General features: G+C 41.3%; 1 protein-coding gene across 1 annotated transcript in view; it reads right to left on the bottom strand.

The window, feature by feature from the left end:
• The window catches only part of CD19 (CD19 molecule), a 51,704-nt gene that overhangs the window by 22,598 nt on the left and 6,960 nt on the right, over window positions 1–22,146 (bottom strand). The window contains exons 2-3 of the mRNA XM_073636213.1: window positions 9,449–9,670; window positions 2,098–2,352 (exon numbers count right to left, since the gene is read on the bottom strand). The gene's annotated coding sequence lies outside the window, so the exon portion shown is untranslated. The remainder of the gene's footprint in view (window positions 1–2,097; window positions 2,353–9,448; window positions 9,671–22,146) is intronic.

Raw genomic sequence — 22,146 nt, 5'->3', positions numbered from 1 at the left:
CAAGATCACAAGATCGTCTGAGACCAGCCTCCCGGACAGCTGCTGCAACAATCGGTTTGCATAACCAAATATTTTCTGCACAAACCGTCAGAAACCGTGTCAGGGAAGCTCATCTGCATGCTTGTTGTCTTCATTGGGGGTCTCGACCTGACTGCAGTTCGTTGTCGTAACTGACTTGAGTGGGCAAATGCTCACATTCGATGGTTCTGGCACATGGAGATGTGTTCTCTTCACGGATGAATCCTGGTTTTCACTGTACAGGGCAGATGGCAGACAGTGTGTATGGCGTTGTGTGGGTGAGCGGTTTGCTGATGTCAACGGTGTGGATGGAGTGGCCCATGGTGGCGGTGGGGTTATGGTATGGGCAGGCGTATGCTATGGACAACGAACACAGGTGCATTTTATTGATGGCATTTTGAATGCACAGAGATGCCGTGAGGAGATCCTGAGTCCCATTGTTGTGCCATTCATCCACGACCATCACCTCATTTTGCAGCATGATAATGCACGGCCCCATGGTACAAGGATCTGTACACAATTCCTGGAAGCTGAAAACATCCCAGTTCTTACGTGGCCAGCATACTCACCGGACATGTCACCCATTGAGCATGTTTGGGATGCTCTGGATCGGAGTATACGGCAGTTCCTGCCAATATCCAGCAACTTCGCACAGCCATTGAAGAGGAATGGACCAACATTCCACAGGCCACAATCAACAACCTGATCAACTCTATGCAAAGAAGATGTGCTGCACTGCGTGAGGCAAATGGTGGTCACACCAGATACTGACTGGTTTTCGAACCCCCCAGACCCCCCCAATACAGTAAAACTGCACATTTTGGAGTGGCCTTTTATTGTGGCCAGCCTAATGCCGCGTACACACGACCCGTTTAGCCGTCTGAATAAACTCCGAAGGTTTCTCAGACGGAATTCCATTCAAGCCGTCTTGCCTACACACGGTCAATCCAAAGTCCGACCAAAGTCCGACCGTCCAGAACGCGGTGACGTACAGCACGTACGACGGGACTAGAAAAAGGAAGTTCAATAGCCAGTAGCCAATAGCTTCCGTTTCGTACTTACTTCAGAGCAAGCAACGTTTTTGGTCCGTCAAAATAGCATACAGACGATCGGTTTTCCCGATAGGAATTGGTTCCTTCGGAAATATTTAGAGCATGTTCTATTTCTAGGTCCGTCAGGATTTTCGAAAAAAGAAGTCCGATGGGGCCTACACACGATCGGAATAGACGATGAAAAGCTTCCGTCTGACTTTTTCTGTTGGACATTCCGCTCGTGTGTACAGGGCATAAGGCACACCTGTGCAATAATCATGCTGTCTAATCAGCATCCTGATATGCCACACCTGTGAGGTAGATGGATTATCTCGGCAAAGGAGAAGTGCTCACTAATACAGATTTAGACAGATTTGTGAACAATATTTAAAAGAAATAGGCCTTTTGTGTACATAGAAAAAGTCGTAGATCTTTGAGTTCAGCTCCTGATAAATAGGGGCGAACACAAAAGTGTTGCATTTCTAATTTTGCTCAGTGTATATATATATATATATATATATATATATATATATATATATATATATATATATCATTTATAGTTTATATGAACCATTAAAGTTCTTGTTGTTACCCCAACACTTCATATTCCTGATATGTGTCTGATATGTACTAGTATGAGAAAGTATCCTGTTCTCTTTGTATTGCTTCCTTTGAGTGAAATCCCGGGTGTTCCTGCCAGTCCCTCTGCTTTCCTATTAAAAACTGACCACACTATGCAGGAGAGCACACCGTGGTCAGTTCTCTAGCTATGCTGGGAACTCAGTGTACTCTCCTCCAATGATCAGACTTGTCATGAGACATGCCCCCTCTGCACAGCCATTCACTGAGAAGCTCAGTGTGCTGCTGCTTCTCCTCCCCCAGCTCTTATTCAGCTGAGAACAGAGGGCATGTGATCAAAAAGGCAAAAAAGGTATTTATAATGTTTTTTTTTTTTTTATCTATACAAAAAAAGTTTTGCCTTTTATTTCTATTTTAAACTGAATGGGTTGTTTTACAAAGTGATCGTTTACAATGACTTTAATCTCACCTGTTGCAGATTTGCATGACAGCTGTGCGGTCTTCACCACTGGTTCTTGCTGGTTAGCTTCTGGTGTGATAATGGAGATGATAGAGATGGAAAATGGCCCTGTCACCACCACTTGGACATTAATGCTCGTCTCATTTCTGATCACCTTCGCTATGAGATTATCTTGTTGAAACCACTCAAGGGTAGTCCATTTAGTGGAGGGGTTGCAGTATATATACGTATTTTTTCCTTGGTAAGTCGACACATCACTAAACTCTACAAATGGAGGAAAGAAGGAAATTGGTGTTTCATCAAAGCCTTTTAGGGTTGGAATTTTACCAAAGACTCAACATCAGCCTCAAAAAAGAACCAAGAAAAGAGTGTCTGGACAGACAGCAGTTCACTATATAGTAATGTTTCCAGTGACTCCGCCATTGTTCAGATGAATGTTACATTTAGGGAAATACCCTGTATGCTCACGCGCTGGTAAATGCCAATGCAGAAGTGATCAGTGTTTACATGAGCATGCCCGCCTAGCGCCATTCTATTGTATTGGTGTCTGTAAGCAGCACCTGCAGCTCCCGGGCCCAGGAATGAACTGGGAATTTTATGTTTAATCACTTCAACACTGAGCACTTTTACCCCCTTTCCGCCCAGGCCAATTTTCAGCTTTCAGCGCTGTCACGCTTTGACTGATTTAGTCACGCAACACTGTACCCAAACAAATTGTTATAATTTTTTTCCCACAAATGGAGCTTTTTTTGGTGGTATTTAATCACCACTGGGTTTTTTATTTAAAAAAAAAAAAAAAAAAGTCTGGAAAATTTTCTTAATTTCTGTTCTAAAATTTTGCAAATAAATAATTGTTCTTCATAAAGTCCACAAACTATGGTATATATCTGAAAATCGATCAATCCTGATGTACTAATTGCTGATCTCATTTCTTGAAGCCCAAAAATGCCAGGACAGTACAGATATCCCCCCAAATGATCCCTTTTTGGAAAGTAGACAGGCCAAGGTATTTAGTAAAGAGGTATGGCGGTTTTTTTGAAGTTGTATTTTTTTTGTCATAATTTTTTAGGAAAATGAAGAAATGAGAAAAGTGCAGTACAGTGTCATCATATAACCGGTGTGGCGGTGATCAGGAACACTGACTGGTGACAGTACAAAAAAAAAAGAAAGAAAAAAAGTTATAATTGAAAAATAAATAAATAAATTGTATTATATTTTTTAAATTTTTTACGATTTTTTTTAACACACTGTGACCAGAGCAATATAATGTTACCATAGTAATATTGTACTATTCTGGGGAATTTATCAGGATTTTTTTTTTTACATATTATGATTGCTTATAGCAGTGAATTAAATAGCATAAGCAAGTATTTTACTGAATGAAACTGAATCATTCAGTTTGTTTTGTTGGGATTAGCTGTGATTGGTCAAAGCTAATCATGCTAAGTATGCTGCACGGAAGGACCATTGCTTTCTGTGTGGAAGCAGTGGTCTATCTGCAAAAGTTTGACTAGACATGTGCGGTTTGTTTAGTTCCAAATTGAAATTCGGACAAAACTTTCGTTATTCAGATAGTTGGATGCTTCCAAATTTCAAATTTCCCAATTACAATAGTAACGAATTTAAACAAATCTGGAATAATGAAAATAAATGTTGTAGGAAATTTTAATCCAATTCGAAAACTAAATCAAATCTGAAAACAAATTTGAAATATAAACATATTGCTGATTATTCGAAATACAATAGAATATGAAAAAAGAATAGATTTTAATGGAATAAAAATAAAATAGAAAGAATATAGCCGTCTTCCGAAATTCACATTTAGAAAATAATAGAATAAAACAGAATAGAATAGAATAGAAAATAATAGAGTAAAACAGAACAGAATAGAATAGAAAAAAAATAATAGAATAATATAGAATAGAAAAAAGGAATAGAAAATAAAATAAAAGAATAGAATATAATACAATAGAAAAAAGTAGAACACAATAGAAAGAATATAACTGTCTTTTGAATCCACTGGAAAAATTTTGAATCCGGTCAAAAACAAATAAACTAAACTAAAGGAAACTAATTCATTACGAATGCAATAAAACGAAATAAGTAACTTAACGAATCGATCCGAAACGAAACACTTTTTTTCGTTCTGCACATGTCTAGGTTCAACAAACCTCCTGCTGAGTCAGAGTTCCTCAATCAGGAGGATTGGTAATTGCTGAGCTTTAGGGCACGCAACCTTTAAAACCTTTGTATTTTTTGCAAATAAAACATGCCGCAATGCCTTTTTTATTTTTTTATTTGTTAGGTCTGCCTGTCTTATGTCAAACCTAACCATCGCCTCCAGCACACTGGAGATCCAGACCACTGCTCTCTGTGGGACAGCAACGGTTTTAGTCTCCACTGGTTTGACACGCCCCCTGCCCAGTCACAACTGCTATGCTCCAATCAGCAATGCTCACGCTTCCTGAGCAACATTGTTGATTGGATCACTGCGCAGGGGGCGTGTTGGACTGCCACAGTTTTAGATCACAGAGCACAGAGGTCCGGCTCTCCAGCATGCTGCCTGCACAGGGGTGTTTGGTATAGGGCTGCAGCAATAGCAAATCAAAAAAGAAACACAGGCAAAAACAGACTACTTCTTTGGTTGGCTAGTTGAATGTATTTTGCTGTGCAAGTTTTTGGAAAATGTCAGTTCTTTTTGCCAGGGACGGTGTCATGGGACAGTGACTCAGACAGTATTGAACCCACAAGGGTCATCATAATGTACATTTTCCAGAGAAGCTCAGCATTAGGCAACCCTCTTACGTCTGTCATTGCATTTTCAGTCATGTCTCTGCAAAATGTGCCGTCTGCAGCATTATGACTTCTTGCTTGCTGAATCATAGAGAAAATAGTCAAATTTGGGGATGTGAAAGTGCCTGAAGCTGCTGACCTGACACAAGGACTATCCAGTATCACATCTAATAACCTCTCTGTAAATATGGCTGCTGTGCGCAAGTCCTGGGCTGTGCAATGTACAGAGATCTAGGTGAGCTTCACTAAAGTTATCAAGCACTGTTACAATTAATCAGGTGATGTGAAGACCGGTGGGATTCTTAAGCCCCCTTTACACTTTGGTGTCTACTGTATCCCTTAAGAAAAAAAGAAAAAAAAGAAAATGTCATTGCCGTGTGAATGTCTCAGCCCCAATAATCCCCATAAAAAGTCTGATATGTGTATTTCCTCTAATCATCATCTCCATCTAGTGGCCATAATGCGGTATTTTCCTAAAATACCACAACCAGGGAAATACTGCATTATGGTCACTAGATGGAGCTGGCCATCATGGGAAATACACATTAACCCCTAGGCGCCGACCGCACGCAAATATGCAACCTCTCGGTGGCGGGCCTCGGCGCCGAGGGGACACATTTTTGCTTGCATTAGTGGCAAAAGAGCTGTGCCGAGAGCATGCAGCTTGCACGCTCCCGGGACAGTAACCGGCAGCTCACAAAAAGCTCCTGATCGCTTCTTACGATCAGGATTTTTCCAATCATGTGACCGCCGTGACAGCCAATCATGGCGGTCACATGGTCACAAGCCCTGCCCTGCCTCACGGAATGCCAAACCCCTTAAAGGGCCGGCGGGAGCCAGTGCAAAGGGGTTAAAAAAATTTAGCTGTGTAAATACATCAAGCATTCAGACAGGTGTTCCCAGAATGGGGGGAGATTTACTAAAACTGTTCAAGTGAAATCGACAAAAGGAATGCCAAGAACATGAAAAGGAGGAAGGCTTTTTTTTTCAACAGAGCAGCTGAATGTAGACAGGTAAACTTATTAAAATATATAATTTACCTGACTAAAAAAATGTATAAAAAAATCAGTTTAGCAGAGAGCATTCTATTTTATTAATGCTTTTTTTTTTTTTGTAAAATTCTTTTTATTAAAGTTTTTTGAGACAAATAAACATACATTGAAAAAGGAGTGGTCCTGACACAACGCCAGTCCCTCCATGACCAACATGGTCAACTTTGGACACAACATTTCAATCTACCTAACATAGGTAACTGGCTACGTGTACACTTGAAAACCCATCCCCTACCCTCCCACCCCCCTCCCCCCAACAGCCCATAACTCAGTTCACCACAGACCTCGGATGAGAGCATCACCCTAGATCACAAAGGGGGCTATTTTATTAATACTTAAAGTGAAACTTTAGAAATGCAATATGCCTTGATTTAAATTTTCCCAAACTATACAAATTGGAGGATTTTGGAGCTGGAAACAGGCTGGCATTCTCTTTATTTATCAGTTATTTGATAACAATATTTTACTTCCATGTCAGTCTCTATTAGAACAATTTCAGTTACCTAAACAATAATTTTTCCAATATTTGCAGCTCCGTCACACGTTGCAGGCACAATTTAGCACAGTTTCCTTCAAGTATATTCCATTTCAAGTGCTAACAATGGTTGCATCAGCAACATTACAAAAAAGGGTCTCATTGGGGATCTTTATTCCACTCTTATGACTGCTAATAGAGTCAGAGTCTGTTTGAGATGTGTTGAAAGCTGGAAACAAGATTTGGGCTCTTTGGATGAGGAGTAGTGGAAGGCAGCTTCCAGATTCCAATAAGCCCCCCAACCATAGACCTCTATGACTGCCGGGCTAGGGTTATGGGTAAGAGGCCCTTGTCCTTATCAACATGGGGACAAGATGCTTTGCCAGATGGGGTCTCCCCTACCAAGGTGTTGAGGGCATGTGGCCTGGTATGGTTCAGAAGGGGGGGGCACTCTTCCCTGGCCAGCTGGGCTGTATGCTCAGATAAAGGTCTAGTATAGATTTTGAGGACTACCCCACACTTTTTTTGTTGTTCTTTGTGTGGAGTTCCTTTTTACTATCCGGTATGAAATTAGCCTTTTCTTTTTTTGCATGGGGTCACATTCATTCTTTGCATTAAGGTAAAAAAACTTCTGGGTGCAGCTCCCCCCCTCGCCCCCTCTTATACTTACCTGAGCCCCATCTTGTTCCAGCGATGTGCATGAGAGCAGCGGCTCTCCGAGGTCTCTCTCTCATTGGCTCACACAGCAGTGGAAGCCATTGGCTCCTTCTGCTGTCAGTCACAGCCAGTGAGCCAATGAGGAAAGAGTGAGAGCAGGGCCAAGCCACGCTCCGTGTGTGAATGGACATGTGGCTCGGGAGCGAGCCTGCTCTGGTGCCTTCTATAGCAGGAGACTTGTTATTGGGGACATTCGGCAGGGGGAGAAGCCAGTGTCTCTCCAGGGTCTGTCTCTTATTGGCTCACACAGCAGCGGGAGCTATTGGCTCCTGTTGCTGTCAATCACAGCCAGTGAGCCAATACGGAGAGAACGGGGCTGGGGCCAGGCCATACTTCGTGTGTGAATGGACACACAATCCTTGGCTTGGGAGCAAGCCTGCTCGAGTGCCCCATAGTAAGAGGCTTGCTATTGGGTGCACTCAGCAAGGAGGAGGAGCCAGGAGCAGCAGGGGACCAAAAAAAAAAAAATAGGATCGGGGCTGCTCTGTGCCAAACCATTGTACAGAGCAGGTAAGTATAATATGTTTATTATTATTATTATTATTTTATTAAAAATCTTTCATTTAGAATTACTTTAAACTGCTGGACTTTCTAAACAAAGGGCTTAAGAAAAGCCTTGACTCCTTACTGGTTTTAATATTTTTCTAGTGATAAAGGATTTCTTGGAAATGAATTGCTGAGGTGTGTTGCGTTTCTTACTTAGTCACACCCCGAGCGTCTACGGTTATGTGCTTGACAACAAAGGAGCTCAAGAAGGACTAAGCTTGTTTTTGTGGGAGGGGACACAAATATATTTACATGAACAGCCTATCTGTGGCACAAAAGGAATCTTTAAAAAGAAAAATGGAGTTTTGCAATATGAAAGTAATAGAACAAGGTTTCTAAAAAAAGATAAAAAAGGAGAAGATGGTGGAAGTCACGTAAAATAAGATGCTTGCAAAAGGTCGACTGCGAAAAACAAAATTACAAGAAAGAGGAATCAAAGAGGTTGCTAAAAGGCTGTTTTGAAATTAATTTCTTTTCACGACTTTTTATTTTCTATCCTTGTAGACCTTACCAATGCCCAACTCTGCTATTAATGTGATATGGTTGTAATACAGAACTATAACCCATGTGGGGTGGGGGGTGGGGGGCAACATGTTCTCTTTAATGCCTCCAGCAACCGCTGGGAGCACAATGAAGAAACGACGTGTAAGCTCTTGGTTCTGACTTGGAGCTTACACAGGACAGAGGACTACAGGGCAGAGGTGGTACCATACACTTTGCATTCAGACATAATAACAAGTATTGAGAATTACACCCAGCTTACAGGACAAGAGAAGTGGTACTGTGCACAGTCCCTACATACAGAATAAGAATATATACTGGGAATTACATCCAGCATACAGGACAAGAGAAGTAGTACTGTGTAGAGTCCATTCATACAGAATAAGAACAGATATTGAGAATTACAGCCAGCATACAGAACAAGAGAAGTAGTACTGTGCAGAGTCCATACGAACAGAACAAGAACAGATACTGGGAATTACACCCAGCATACAGGACAAGAGAAGTAGTACTGTACAGAGTCCATTCATACAGAATAATAACATATATTGAGAATTACACCCAGTATACAGGACAAGAGAAGTGGTACTGTGTAGAGTCCATTCATACAGAATAAGAACAGATATTGAGAATTACACCCAGTATACAGGACAAGAGAAGTGGTGCTGTGTAGAGTCCGTTCATACAGAATAAGAACAGATATTGAGAATTACACCCAGCATACAGAACAAGAGAAGTAGTACTGTGCAGAGTCCACCATTACAGACTAAGAACAGATACTGGGAATTGCATACAGGACAAGAGAAGTGGTAATGTGTAGAGTCCATTCATACAGAATAATAACAGTTATTGTGAATTACACCCAGTATACAAGACCAGAGAAGTGGTACTGTGTAGAGTCCATTCATACAGAATAATAACAGATATTGAGAATTACACCCAGTATACAGGACAAGAGAAGTGGTACTGTGCAGAGTCCATACAAATAGAATAAGAACAGATATTGAGAATTACACCCAGTATACAGGACAAGAGAAGTGGTACTGTGCAGAGTCTGTACAAATAGAATAAGAACAGATATTGAGAATTACACCCAGTATACAGGACAAGAGAAGTGGTACTGTGCAGAGTCCACACAAATAGAATAAGAACAGAGATTGAGAATTACACCCAGTATACAGGACAAGAGAAGTGGTACTGTGCAGAGTCCATGCATATAGAATACGAATAGATACTGAGATATACACCTGGCATATAGAATAAGAGAAATGGTTACCTGTGTCTCTTTTCGAACTGTTATAGGCATAACAGGAATGTGTTTGGGAGCCGTTCCTGGACGGGTATGCTTGCAGGCTCAGGGATGGCTTTGTAGTGTTTATCTCCAAAAATGTTGAATTCAGCTCCAGCTTGACCCACAAATTATTTTTATCTTCCCCCATAAATACCTTCACCTTCAAGGGAATGAGCTTTGATTGGTCACAAGGCAGTGAGACGTTATCTAGGGGAGAGAAACATGTGAGACCTGGGAGAATACCTTCCATCGTATCCACCAAACCAACCAAGACTGGGGCAATTGCCCCCCAAATTGAGTAATCCAAGTGAAACTGACAATTAGTGCGCCAGACAGTCGTCACAAGAGTCCAAAATCATTTAATGTTGATAAAAATATGATAACAGGGGAATAAAAGGTGGCTGATGCATTTTGGGGGCCAACAACCCCCTTCATCATTGTCAGGGAAGGAACATACCTGATGCTCGTGCAGCTGCATGAGTTTTTTCAGCACATGTGTATTGTGACCACTAATGCTGGCCCCCGAAATGTGTGTCGGATACTTTTTTCTTTCTGTTGTCATATTGTTATCAATATTAAATTAATATGGACTCCTAAAAAGACTGTCTGGCTTTCCTTTTGTCGATTTCACTTGAAAACTAGGAAGTGAACAACTAAGAAAGAGCATGGTTGCTTGGCAGTCTCAGTGCGGTAGTGGACTGATGTTCTTTTTTCAATTCTACTTGGATTTCTCAATTTGGGAGGCCATTGTCCCCTTGGGGGCCCCCTGCATTGTAGTAGAGCTGTCAAGGTTAAGTAAAAAAGTCCAACCAATACCAATTAATTGATGGATGAGCCCAGCGCTTCACATCTACTTTTTTTTTGGTTGAGAGCATGGTAAGCGGCAGTGGTTAAATGATTATGGAATTGTAAGAGGACTGTCTGGAACTTTTTTAGTCAATTTCACTTGGACTTCTCAGTTTGGGAGGCCTTTGTCCCTTGGGGACCCCCTGCATTGTGGTAGAGCTGTCACAGTTAAGTCATCAAGTCCAGCTAATACCACCTGGTTGACAGATGGGTCCAACATCTCACATCTACTTTTATTTGGACTGGATGAGTAAACAGCCAAGAGAAAGCATGGTTGTTTGCCAGCCCCTGAGCGGCAGTAGTAAATGGTTATGTCTTTTCAATCATTTTTATTGAAAGTTTGGTTATGGATTCTGAAGACTACTTTGTGATGCTCACTTGTCAAATTTATTTTGATTTCTCAATTTAGTGGCCAGTGGCCCTTGGGTGCCCCCCACTTCATGGTAGAGCTATCGTGGTAAGGTCATCAAGTCCAACCAATGCCACCTGATTGATGGAGTCCAGTGCCTCAAATCTACTTTTGTTGTTTGGACTGGTTGAGTCAACAGCCATGAGAGAGCATGGTTGCTTGCATGTCCCCAAGCGCCAATGGCATTTGTTTATGCCTTTGGCTTCTAGTATGCTTATTACTTGAATTCTCTTAGATGATTGGTCATCATACAAAATAGTTAAGGGACACTTTAACCCCATCATGTTGACAGTATATGTTAGCAAAACTATAAAACATCACAACTACTTCATTTTTAGGAACAATTGGGCTTTCAGTGGGTAGTAAATGGTAATGAATATGTTTTCTTTTTTCATTGTCAAAGGAAAACTGTCCCAAAAAGCAAAGAAAAAATACCCTTTTAAAAAAATTAGCTGCATAGAAGAGTGATTACTGAGATTTCATTCACATGCTTTGGCAGTGTCCCAGATTGCATTACTATTGGGAGTCAATGGTAGACACCTTTCATACTGTTTTTCAAACCATCGTAAAGTTACACTTGAAATGTTGTCTATTGGGAATTCTGGATGATGGTGATTTGTCTTCCTATCAGATTGAGGCATTATCCAAAGCGTTATTTTAGGCTTGTAAATTGCTTCTTCAGCAGTGGAAGCTGGAGACTCCCCCAACTAGAGAGAAGTTGATACGTGCTGTAGGGAACTCTTTACCCTATGATAAGTTAATATACCTCCACCGTAGATGCCCAGCAAAATTTGAAAAATTATAGGAACCCTGGTTGGCTTTCCCAGGTCTGGCTCCACTGGATTTGGTGTTACATAGATTACCGTAATTCTCTAAGCTGCTTGGGGGTAGTACGTACTTCCCTGGAAGTTGAGCTCAAAACTGTTTATATTCTGAGCTGGCAATTCTTGAAGCTTATACACCCTTTAGAGATTGGTTCATTTTAGCTGATTTACTGTATGTACACCACTGTGCTTTATTGTGCCTCTTTTTGTACTGTACACTGCTTTCTCATGGCTACTGGCTGTATACACGGAAACATTTCTGTTTTGTTTTCTTCCAAGCATTGTGTTTTCGAAAGTTCAATAAACTTTTACTTCCCAATTTAAAAAAAAAAGCTGCATATTTCTTGCTATTACCATGACCACCACCAAAGCACAACCAAAAATAAATTCTACTCCTGATGATAACAGCGATACAACATATGTATATGTTATTTTTACCCATAGTAGGGCAAAGAAACAATAGTGCTTTTTTTTTTTAATCCTACCTAAAACACACTGACACTAACTGATACTGATATTAAGTTTTAAAAAAAACAAACGTCTTTTTTCTATTACTCCTACATAAAATACGCTGGCCCTGACTTTGACACTGACCCTGACTTTGACACTGACCCTAACTTTGAAACTGAGCGTGACCTTTGACCCTAATCTTGATCCTAACCCTAATCCTGGCACTGACCTAGATCAAACCCTGATATAGCTATTTTATCTTTTTTTTAATTATTATTATCATTATTATTTTTAACACGCTTTTTTTTGTTTAAATCCTCTAGCAAGGAGAAAACGATACAATGCATTATATGTTGTATCTCTTATGTATACAATGTATTATATGATGTATCTTGTATGTAATACAATGTATTATATGATGTATCTCTTATGTATACAATGTATTATATGATGTATCTCATATGTAATGCAATGGGTGTTATTTACTAAAGGCAAATCCACTTTGCACTACAAGTGCACTTGGAAGTGCAGTCACTGTAAATCAGCAGAGCTTCCCTTCATTTCAGATCTACCCCTTAGATTTAGAGCAACTGCACTTCCAAGTGCACTTGCAGTGCACTTTCAAGTGCACTTGTAGTGCACTTGTAGTGCAAAGTGGATTTGCCTTTCGTAAATAACCCCCAATGTATTATACGATATAGCCTGTATGTAATGCAATGGGGTTGATTTACTTAAATAGCCTGTGCACTCTGCAAGTACAGTTGTTCCAGAGCTTAGTAAATGAGCAGAAGCTCTTCTGACTTCCATCATCCAATCATGTGCAAGCAAAAATGCTGTTTTTTTTTATTTGCTGGCATGTGATTGGGTATTATTTGCAAAGTGAAGCTTTACCTCATTTATTAAGGTCTGGAGCAACTGCACTTTGCAAAGTGCACAGTCTATTTGTCTTTAGTAAATCAACCCTATTGCATTATATGATGTGATGTGTCTCGTATGTAATACAAAGTATTATATGATATATCGTATCTTGTGTATGTAATACAATGTATTATATGATGTATCTTGTATGCAATACAATGTATTACTGTATATGATGTATCGCATCTTGTATGTACAGTAATACAAATTCTCATGTGCTGCCAAGCTGACATATATGTATCGATGTATCCATTATGTTCATGCCATGTGTGCATGTGTATGTATATATATGAAATACAATTTTTTACTTGTTTCATACTATTGTCACAAATAAATAATGTTTACTAACCACTCTACCTCCACAAGTCAATTGCTTCATTCAAAGTCCCACATTCCTTTCTTGCATATGTTTTATGTAATACAATTCATTATATGATATATCTTGTATGTAATACAATGTATTATATGACGCATCATATCTTTTATGTATACAATGTATTATATGATGTATCATATCTTTTATGTATACAATGTATTATATGATGTATCTTTTATGTATACAATGTATTATATGATGTATCACATCTTGTATGTAATACAATCAGGGAGATTTACTAAAACTTGAGTACTCAGAATCTGGTGCAGCTCTGCGTGGTAGCCAATCAGCATCTAACTTCAGCTTGTTCAATTTAACATTGACAATAAAACCTGGAAGCTGATTGGTTTCTATGAAGAGTTACACCAGATTCTGAGTGCTCCAGTTTTAGTAAATCTCCCCCACTGTATTATAGGATGTATCTTGTATGTAATGCAATGGGGTTGATTTACTAAAGGTGTAGCAAGGTCTCTGGCCTCCTTCAGTCTAATGAGAACCTCCAGGGCCAGAGATAGCTGACATCCTTCTGTATGTAGTGGGTTGTAAGGCATAGTGGGTGCAAGGTGGATAAAGTCATTGGGCGCCAGACACTTCTTGGATGCAAAAGAGATGTTTATTTCTCTTACAAACTTTAATGGAGGAAAGAGGGTTAGGGCCAGGACACCCTTAAGTAGTTGCAAGTTCAAAAAGCAGACTCCGAGACTTCAATAGGAGGACAGCCGTGCAGGGAAAGACCTCCAACAAGACACCACATCTGCATGTGCAGGAATGCTGTCTCTGGCAATGGTCTTTAACAGTTCCTAACACAAAGCGTAACTGTTCCTTCACTTTCACTACAACTTCTCCTTGTAGTTCTTCAGCACACTGAGCCCCTGGTCTCTCACTAGATCCACTGATTCACTGCCACTGAATCCCTTGAGCTCCCACAACCTTCACAGTGGTATCTTCCTTAAGCGTCGCCCCCGCTTCTCTGCTGGGTCCCTAGCTTGGCACTCCGGATACTTCTCAAGCTTCACCCCACTGGCCTACTTGGTCCCTGACTTGACACACAAGGCTGTTCTGCAAGTATCACCTCCGCTGGCTGGGTCCCAGACTTGATCACCATATGAAGTTTCCCGATTCTTCACCGTCCCCGTTCGGTGAGAATACTGCTCCGGTACTTGCTTCAGTTATTCACTGTGGTTCTTGGTAATAAGGTGGTTGGTCCCTTAGTGGCGACAGCTTCCCCTCTACCTCCGACCACGACAGGTTCTCCGCCCGTCAACTCTGGTTGGACTGCAAGCCGCAATCCCAACCCTGCGCTGCTCTCTTGCTCCTGGATAGGCCCTCAGACAGCCTAGCAGCCAGCTGCCCCCGGAATAGGCCCATTCTCCAGCCTAGCAGCCCGGGGCAATACAACACATGTCCACTCAGACAGCCATCCAGGTGGCACAGAACATAGATCACCTGACTCCACCTGAAAATATAGGCTCTCCCAGCAGGCCAAGGGATCCAAGAAAACCCCTGCCCATTGGCTGAGATACCTCATATACCCATAACCTGACCTTGGGTTGCCCTTCTCATATCTAGTACCACCAAATACCCGGCCACCTAGTGGTAGAAGAGACAAGCGCAATAAGGCCAAACTTAGGGAAAAATCAATGGATCTCTAACAATCAACCAGGATAACTACTCCTGGCAAGTAAATTTGTGCCTAAACTCCTGGGTGCTACAAAGGCAAATACACTGTACATTTTGCAAAGTGCAGTTGCTCCAGAGTTCAGTAATTGAGCAAAAGTTCTGCTGACGTCCATCATCCAATCATGTGCAAGCAAAAATGCAGTTTTTTTAAAATTTTCCCTGCATGTGATTGGGCACTTTTTGCAAGGTGAAGCTTTACCTCATTTACTAAGCTTTGGAGCAACTGTACTTGCAAAGTGCACAGTCTTTTTGCCTTTAGTAAATCAACCGCTCTGTATCTTTTTCTTCATTCAAGATGATAAAAAAAACACTGTGTCGGGCTGTGCAGTGACTGATCTTTGTTACAGCCAACCAGAGGCTATCACAGCAATCAGGTGATCAGGAACCTGTCCTCCCAGTTACTGATTGCTAGTACGAGGCCCACAACTGTCATTGACAGCTCAGTCTCTGTGTTGGGAATGCACTATGCAGCCTACACTCATCAAAAACACAGAGGTGCAAATATGAGGCCCAACCAACAAAGACCCACTTCCGCGAGGCCCTATATATGCGTATGCTCAGTGGGAACACATTAAGGATATGCACAGTTATAGACATTTATTATACCTCAGTAAGATTCCAGGCCCTTTCCTACACCCAGGGAACAGCATGTGCTGCATACATACTGCAATACAAGTGAATAGCTGTACATGGTCGTACTCTTGTAAATGCTGTTACTTCTTTGCACCAATGTTTACTCGTGAATTTGCACCCGATGTATTTCCTGAACACAAAACGTCAGGCTGTATGCAACACCTATGGCTTGCTTGGTGTCGGAAAGTGCTGGGAAATTAGAGTAGGCATATAAAATACCAAAAAAATCTCTGTGTGCATGAACCCTAATAACGGGATAGCTCCTGCATTGGTTTTTAAAGTTCATCTCCAGTATGCTCATCTTCTGTGAACCATCTTCTGCCAACTCCAACAGTGAGAACTCATCTTCTCTCTTAGCTCCATAATATTATATAAATAAAGGGTGTCAATTCAAGAGTACAGCAGAAGGTGGAGCTGGGAATCCTTGGTTCAGAGTTTTCAACACTACATTTTTCTGAGCTCTACAGGAGATCAGTAGATGCAGTAGTGTATTTAGGTTTTGTGCTGCCCTAGGCCTTACTAAACTCATGCACCCTCTAATTTAAATATGACCCAACCCTTCCTGTCAAGGCCACACCCCTTGCTGTTTAAGACCCGCCCTGAAATTTTCAAGTGGGGACACTAGTTCTGAGGGCCTGGGGAGGGGGCAATGGATTCCCTTAATTTGCATAGATTTCCTCTCACTTCCTGTTTGGCTATGGGGAAGGAAGTGAAGGGAAATCTCTGCAATGGGACAGGGATGGTAAAAAATAAACTGACAGGGGCCATAACCCTCCCCTATTCTATCCAAAATGAAAAAAAAGTGTTGCCTATAGTTCTACTTTAACCACTTAAGCCCCGGACCATTTGGCTGGCAAAAGACCAGAGCACTTTTTGCAATTCGGCACTGCGTCGCTTTAACTGACAATTGCACAGTCGTGCGATGTGGCTCCCAAACAAAATTGACGCCCTTTTTTCCCCACAAATAGAGCTTTCTTTTGGTGGTATTTGATCACCTATGTGGTTTTTATTTTTTGCGCTATAAACAAAAAAAGAGCGACAATTTTGAAAAAAACACATTATTTTTGACTTTTTGCTATAATAAATATCCCCAAAAAATATATAAAAAAACATTTTTTTTTCCTCAGTTTAGGCCGATACGTATTCTTCTACATATTTTTGGTAAAAAAAAATCGCAATAAGCCGTTATTTATATTGATTGGTTTGCGCAAAATTTATAGCGTCTACAAAATAGGTGATAGTTTTATGGCATTTTTATTAATATTTTTTTTTTTTTACTAGTAATGGCAGCGATCAGCGATTTTTATCGTAACTGCGACATTATGGCGGACAGATCGGACACTTTTGGCGCTATTTTGGGACCATTCACATTTATACAGCGATCAGTGCGATTAAAAATGCATTGATTCCTGTGTAAAAGACACTGGCAGTGAAGGGGTTAATCACTAGGGGGCAGTGAAGGGGTTAAGTGTGTCCTAGGGAGTGATTCTAACTGTGGGGGAGGGTCTATGTGTGACATGACACTGATCACCACTCCCTGTCACTAGGCAGAACGGGGAAATGCTTGTTTACATCAGCATTTCCCTGTTCTTCCTCTCCGTGAGACGATCGCGGGTATCCCCGCAGACATCAAGTCCGCGGGACCCACGATCACACTCACGGAGCTTGCCCGCAAATCGCTGTTTAAAGGGCAATGTACTGGTACGTTAGTATGCCTGTAAGTGCCCTTCTGCTGATGTATATCGGCGTGAGCCGGTCGGCAAGAGGTTAAGCACAAATTTCTGATAATTTTATGGAGAGGACTAAGAAGATATAACCATGCCAAAGGTGCAGCAGAAAACATATAGCACAGTAAGGAAGGTCTGTGGTCCTGGATGTTAGGACAGTCAAAATGAGAAGCGGCGCCCCCCACAGTTGCGGAATGCCGGCCGCCCGCATACCGGAAACAGTGCGGCCGCTTTATGGGGGTGCTAGACTAATTTGCCTCTCAGCCCAGTTCTCTCCATAAGACTGGCGCTACACTAACTGTGTAGCGCAAGCCGGCGGGGACTCTTTCCATGCTGCCCCCCTGCAAAGTGCTGCCCTAGGCCTGGGCCTTATCGGCCTAGGCCATGATACAGCGTTGAGTAGATGAATGAGTTTTTGGTGGACTGAGCCTTACATAAAATCTGTTCCTGTATTCTCCGCTCCGATCTGTAGTAGAGATTGTAACCCAGATAGTAATGCCGCGGACCAGACTCCGTCGGACAATTCGGCCGTGTGTGGGCTCCAGCTGACTTTTTTTCCCCAAAAGTCCAACGGTCCTAGAAATAAAACAAGTTTCAAATCTTTCCGACGGACTCGAGTCCGGTCGAAAAGTCCGCTCGTCTGTATGCTAGTCCGACGGACAAAAACCGACACTAGGGCAGCTATTGGCTACTGGCTATGAACTTCCTAATTTTAGTCCGGTCGTACGTCATCACGTACGAATCCGTCGGACTTTGGTTGATCGTGTGTAGGCAAGTCCGTTCATTTGAAAGTCCGTCGGAAAGTCAGTCGAAAACTCTGCCCGTGTGTACGCGGCATAAGGATAACTTGCCACAGATTTGAGGCAGTGTTGAATTGTAAATTAACTTGCTGCAAATTTTCACTGGCAAGTTGTACACTAGCAGAGCACTTAAAGCACAGGTTCTAGTTGACACGTTTCCAATTTGTAGCAAATTTGCAGGGCAAGTCTCTAGCAAGAGCAAAGTTGCAGTGGTCAGTCTACAGCAAGAGCTCTGCAAGTTTACAGCATGAAAATTCAGCCACAGTGACCCCTGTGGTGGGAGGACAATTGCACAACATAACTGAGCTTGCAGCAGACTTGCAGAATGTCTGCAACGAAAGTTGATCTGGAGTCATGCAATGCGGACTTGCTGCAATTGTGCAACAAACTTGTGAAGCCTGGGAAGTCTAGCAATAGCTTAGCAAATCATTTTCAAACTTGCAGCACAATTGCTGGCAATTTGGGAAGATAATGTTCCCGCAAAAAATGTTTAAGAAGGAACTTAGAAATCAAGAAGTGTAAAATTTAGTTCCTGTAAAAGAAAACAAGGTCTACACACATCTCTGATTGTGGATACAATGTATACGATAAACATCCTACTGTGTATCCACAAACAGCATGATTCCAGGAACTGAGTAGCCACTGTATGTAATATTGTATTAAAAATAAAATGAAAACTAATGTGGGTGACCGAGGTGGAAAGTGTAAGCTCCTCTTCTGGAAGAGAATAATATATCTTCCAATATAAATCGCTATATAGTAAAAAAAAAAAGCATAATATACAGTTTGTCACAAAAGTGTCACAATGTAAAGTAGTGAGTGTACAGCTTGTATAACAGTGTCAATTTGCTGTCCCCTCAAAATTACTCAACACATAGCCATTAATGTCTAAACCGCTGTCAACAAAAGTGAGTACACCCCTTTGTGAAAATGTCCAAATTGGGCCCAATTAGCCATTTTCACTCCCCGGTGTCATGTGACTTGTTAGTGTTACAAGGTCTCAGGTGTGAATGGGGAGCAGGTGTGTTAAATTTGGTGTTATCGCTCTCACTCTCTCATACTGGTCACTGGAGGTTGAACATGGCACCTGATGACAAAGAACTCTCTGAGGATCTGAAAAAAATAATTGTTACTTTACATAAAGATGTCCTAGGCTATAAGAAGATTGCCAAGACCCTGAAACTGAGCTGCAGCACGGTGGCCAAAACCATACAGCGGTTTAACAGGACAGGTTCCACTCAGAACAGGCCTCGCCATGGTCGACCAAAGAAGTTGAGTGCATGTGCTCAGCGTGATACCCAGAGGTTGTCTTTGGAAAATAGACATATGAGTGCTGCCAGCATTGCTGCAGAGATTGAAGGGGTGGGGGGTCAGCCTGTCAGTGCTCAGACCATATGCCGCACACTGCATCAAATTGGTCTGAATGGCTGTTGTCCCAGAAGGAAGCCTCTTCTAAAGATGATGCACAAGAAAGCCCGTAAACAGTTTCCTGAAGATAAGCAGACTAAGGACATGGATTACTGAAACCATATCCCATTGTCTGATGAGACCAAGATAAAATTATTTGGTTCAGATGGTGTCAAGCGTGTGTGGCGGCAACCAGGTGAGGAGTACAAAGACAAGTGTGTCTTGCCTACATTCAAGCATGGTGGTGGGAGTGTCATGGTCTGGGGCTGCATGAGTGCTGCTGGCACTGGGGAGCTACAGTTCATTGAGGGAACCATGAATGCCAACATGTACTGTGATATACTGAAGCAGAGCATGATCCCCTCCCTTCGGAGACTGGGCCGCAGGGTGTATTCCAACATGATAACGACCCCAAACACACCTCCAAGATGACTACTGCCTTGCTAAAGAAGCTGAGGGTAAAGGTGATGGACTGGCCAAGCATGTCTACAGACCTAAACCCTATTGAGCATCTGTGGGGCATCCTCAAATGAAAGGTGGAGGAGCGCAAGGTCTCTAAGATCCACCAGCTCCGCGATGTTGTCATTGAGGAGTGGAAGAGGACTCCAGTGGCAACCTATGAAGCTCTGGTGAACTCCATACCCAAGAGGGTTAAGGCAGTGCTGGAAAATAATGGTGGCCACACAAAATATTGACACTTTGGGCCCAATTTGGACATTTTCACTTAGGGGTGTACTCACTTTTGTTGCCAGCGGTTTAGTCATTAATGGCTGTGTGTTGAGTTATTTTGAGGGGACAGCAAATTTACACTGTTATACAAGCTGTACACTCACTACTTTACATTGTAGAAAAGTGTCATTTCTTCAGTGTTGTCACATGAAAAGATAGAATAAAATATTTATGAATATGTGAGGGGTGATACTGTATGTACAATATATATATATATATATATATATATATATATATATATATATATATATATATATATTTATAAAAAAAATCACTCCTTTCCTGTCCCTACATTTTTAGATATTTAGGCATCTAAATTACTGATCTAAACACAGCCCATAGTTTTTATTGGGCCTGTACACACAGAGGCATAACATTTGCTGCTTGTAGATCAGTAAAAAAAAAAAAACTGCCTCAAGAACAGCTACAAAGGATTTTTGCGAGAGTACACACATGTGCTGTATAGCCCATCGTGCATTTTTTTTGTCACCATTCCACGAGCGGGCACAATTTTGAAGCATGACATGCTGGGTATCAATTTACTCGGTGTAACATTATCTTTCACAATATAATTTTTTTTTTTTACTGTGGTCTTATTTTTTATTTTAAAAAAGTCTATTTTTTCCAAAAGAATTGTGTTTGTAAGACCGCTGCACAAATACAGTGTGACATAAAGTATTCCAACGACTGCCATTTTATTCTCTAGGGTGTCTGAAAAAAAACATATATATATAATTTTTGTGGGATCTAAGTAATTTTCTAGTAAAAAAAAAAAAAAGATTTTAACTTGTAAACACCAAGTGTGAAAAATAGGCCCGGTCCTTAAGTGGCTAAAGAGTAAAGGCTTTTTTCTTTTGTATTTTGGATAGGGGAAAGGTTACTATTATATAGGGCTCTATTAATAGGTTCCCTCTTCTTTCCTTTACAGGTGACAACAAAAAGAGGGCTATTCATAAAAAAAATGCTGTGTGAATGCCCCAAGCATTGTCATAGCTGTTGTTAATAGTTCCCACAATGTATTGGATATATATTTTCTATGATCATCAGTCTCATCTAGTGGTCAAAATCCAGTATTTTTCTGAAAGCAGTATTTCAGGAAGATGCTGCATTATGGCCACTAGATGGAGCTAATGGTCACAGGAAATACACAAATTAGACAAATTACAAAGGCTTGGGACATTCAGACAGTGAATTTTAATGAGTAAACCCCTTTGTGAGGTCACCTGTACAGGAATGGAAAGGAAAATCTCTCTAAAGGAACTCTAGATAACAGTAGCCTTTCCCTTGCTCTATCCGAAGCAAAGTCTTTGTTTTACTAGTATCCAGTAAGCTTTTTAATAAATAGACCCCCAAAGTATGTAATCGGGACACAGATGGAAAAAAAAAAGATAACTGGTAGTCCACCCTTCCCATAATAATGTGCGGCGTTGTGCTGGGCTGGTGCCCCTTCTGTGTTTGGAGGGTGGATACTAATTGCCAGTTTACCTTGTGCAGCGGTAGAAGCTGATGTCCTGTCTGACAATGTTGTCACTAGGACAGGAAGTGAGGGAACTCTCTTTTACAGAGCCCTGGAAAGCAGTAAAACCCAACAGGGTTTCTAATTGTTTTTCACTCTATCCAAAACTAACAAAAAAAGTTTTGGTTGGGCTTACACTTTATTGTTTGAAGGAAAAAAGGACGATCGAAGAGTTAAATGTGTGCCTAGCCAGTGTTTTTATGTGTACTTTGCCTGTCCTACCTGATGGTAAATCCTTGAATGTGTACAAAAAGTTAATCTCACTTGAAGGTAATTTTCAAACATTGAATGCTTAAAGGCATCAGGAACAATCAACGCGTTTCAGAGGAAAGAAGCCTCCCCCTTTTTTAGAGCTTGATCAGTCAACG

Source organism: Aquarana catesbeiana, linkage group LG06 (genome assembly GCF_042186555.1).
Source record: "Aquarana catesbeiana isolate 2022-GZ linkage group LG06, ASM4218655v1, whole genome shotgun sequence".
Classification (NCBI taxonomy): domain Eukaryota; kingdom Metazoa; phylum Chordata; class Amphibia; order Anura; family Ranidae; genus Aquarana; species Aquarana catesbeiana.
This window is presented reverse-complemented; position numbering and strand designations above follow the sequence as displayed.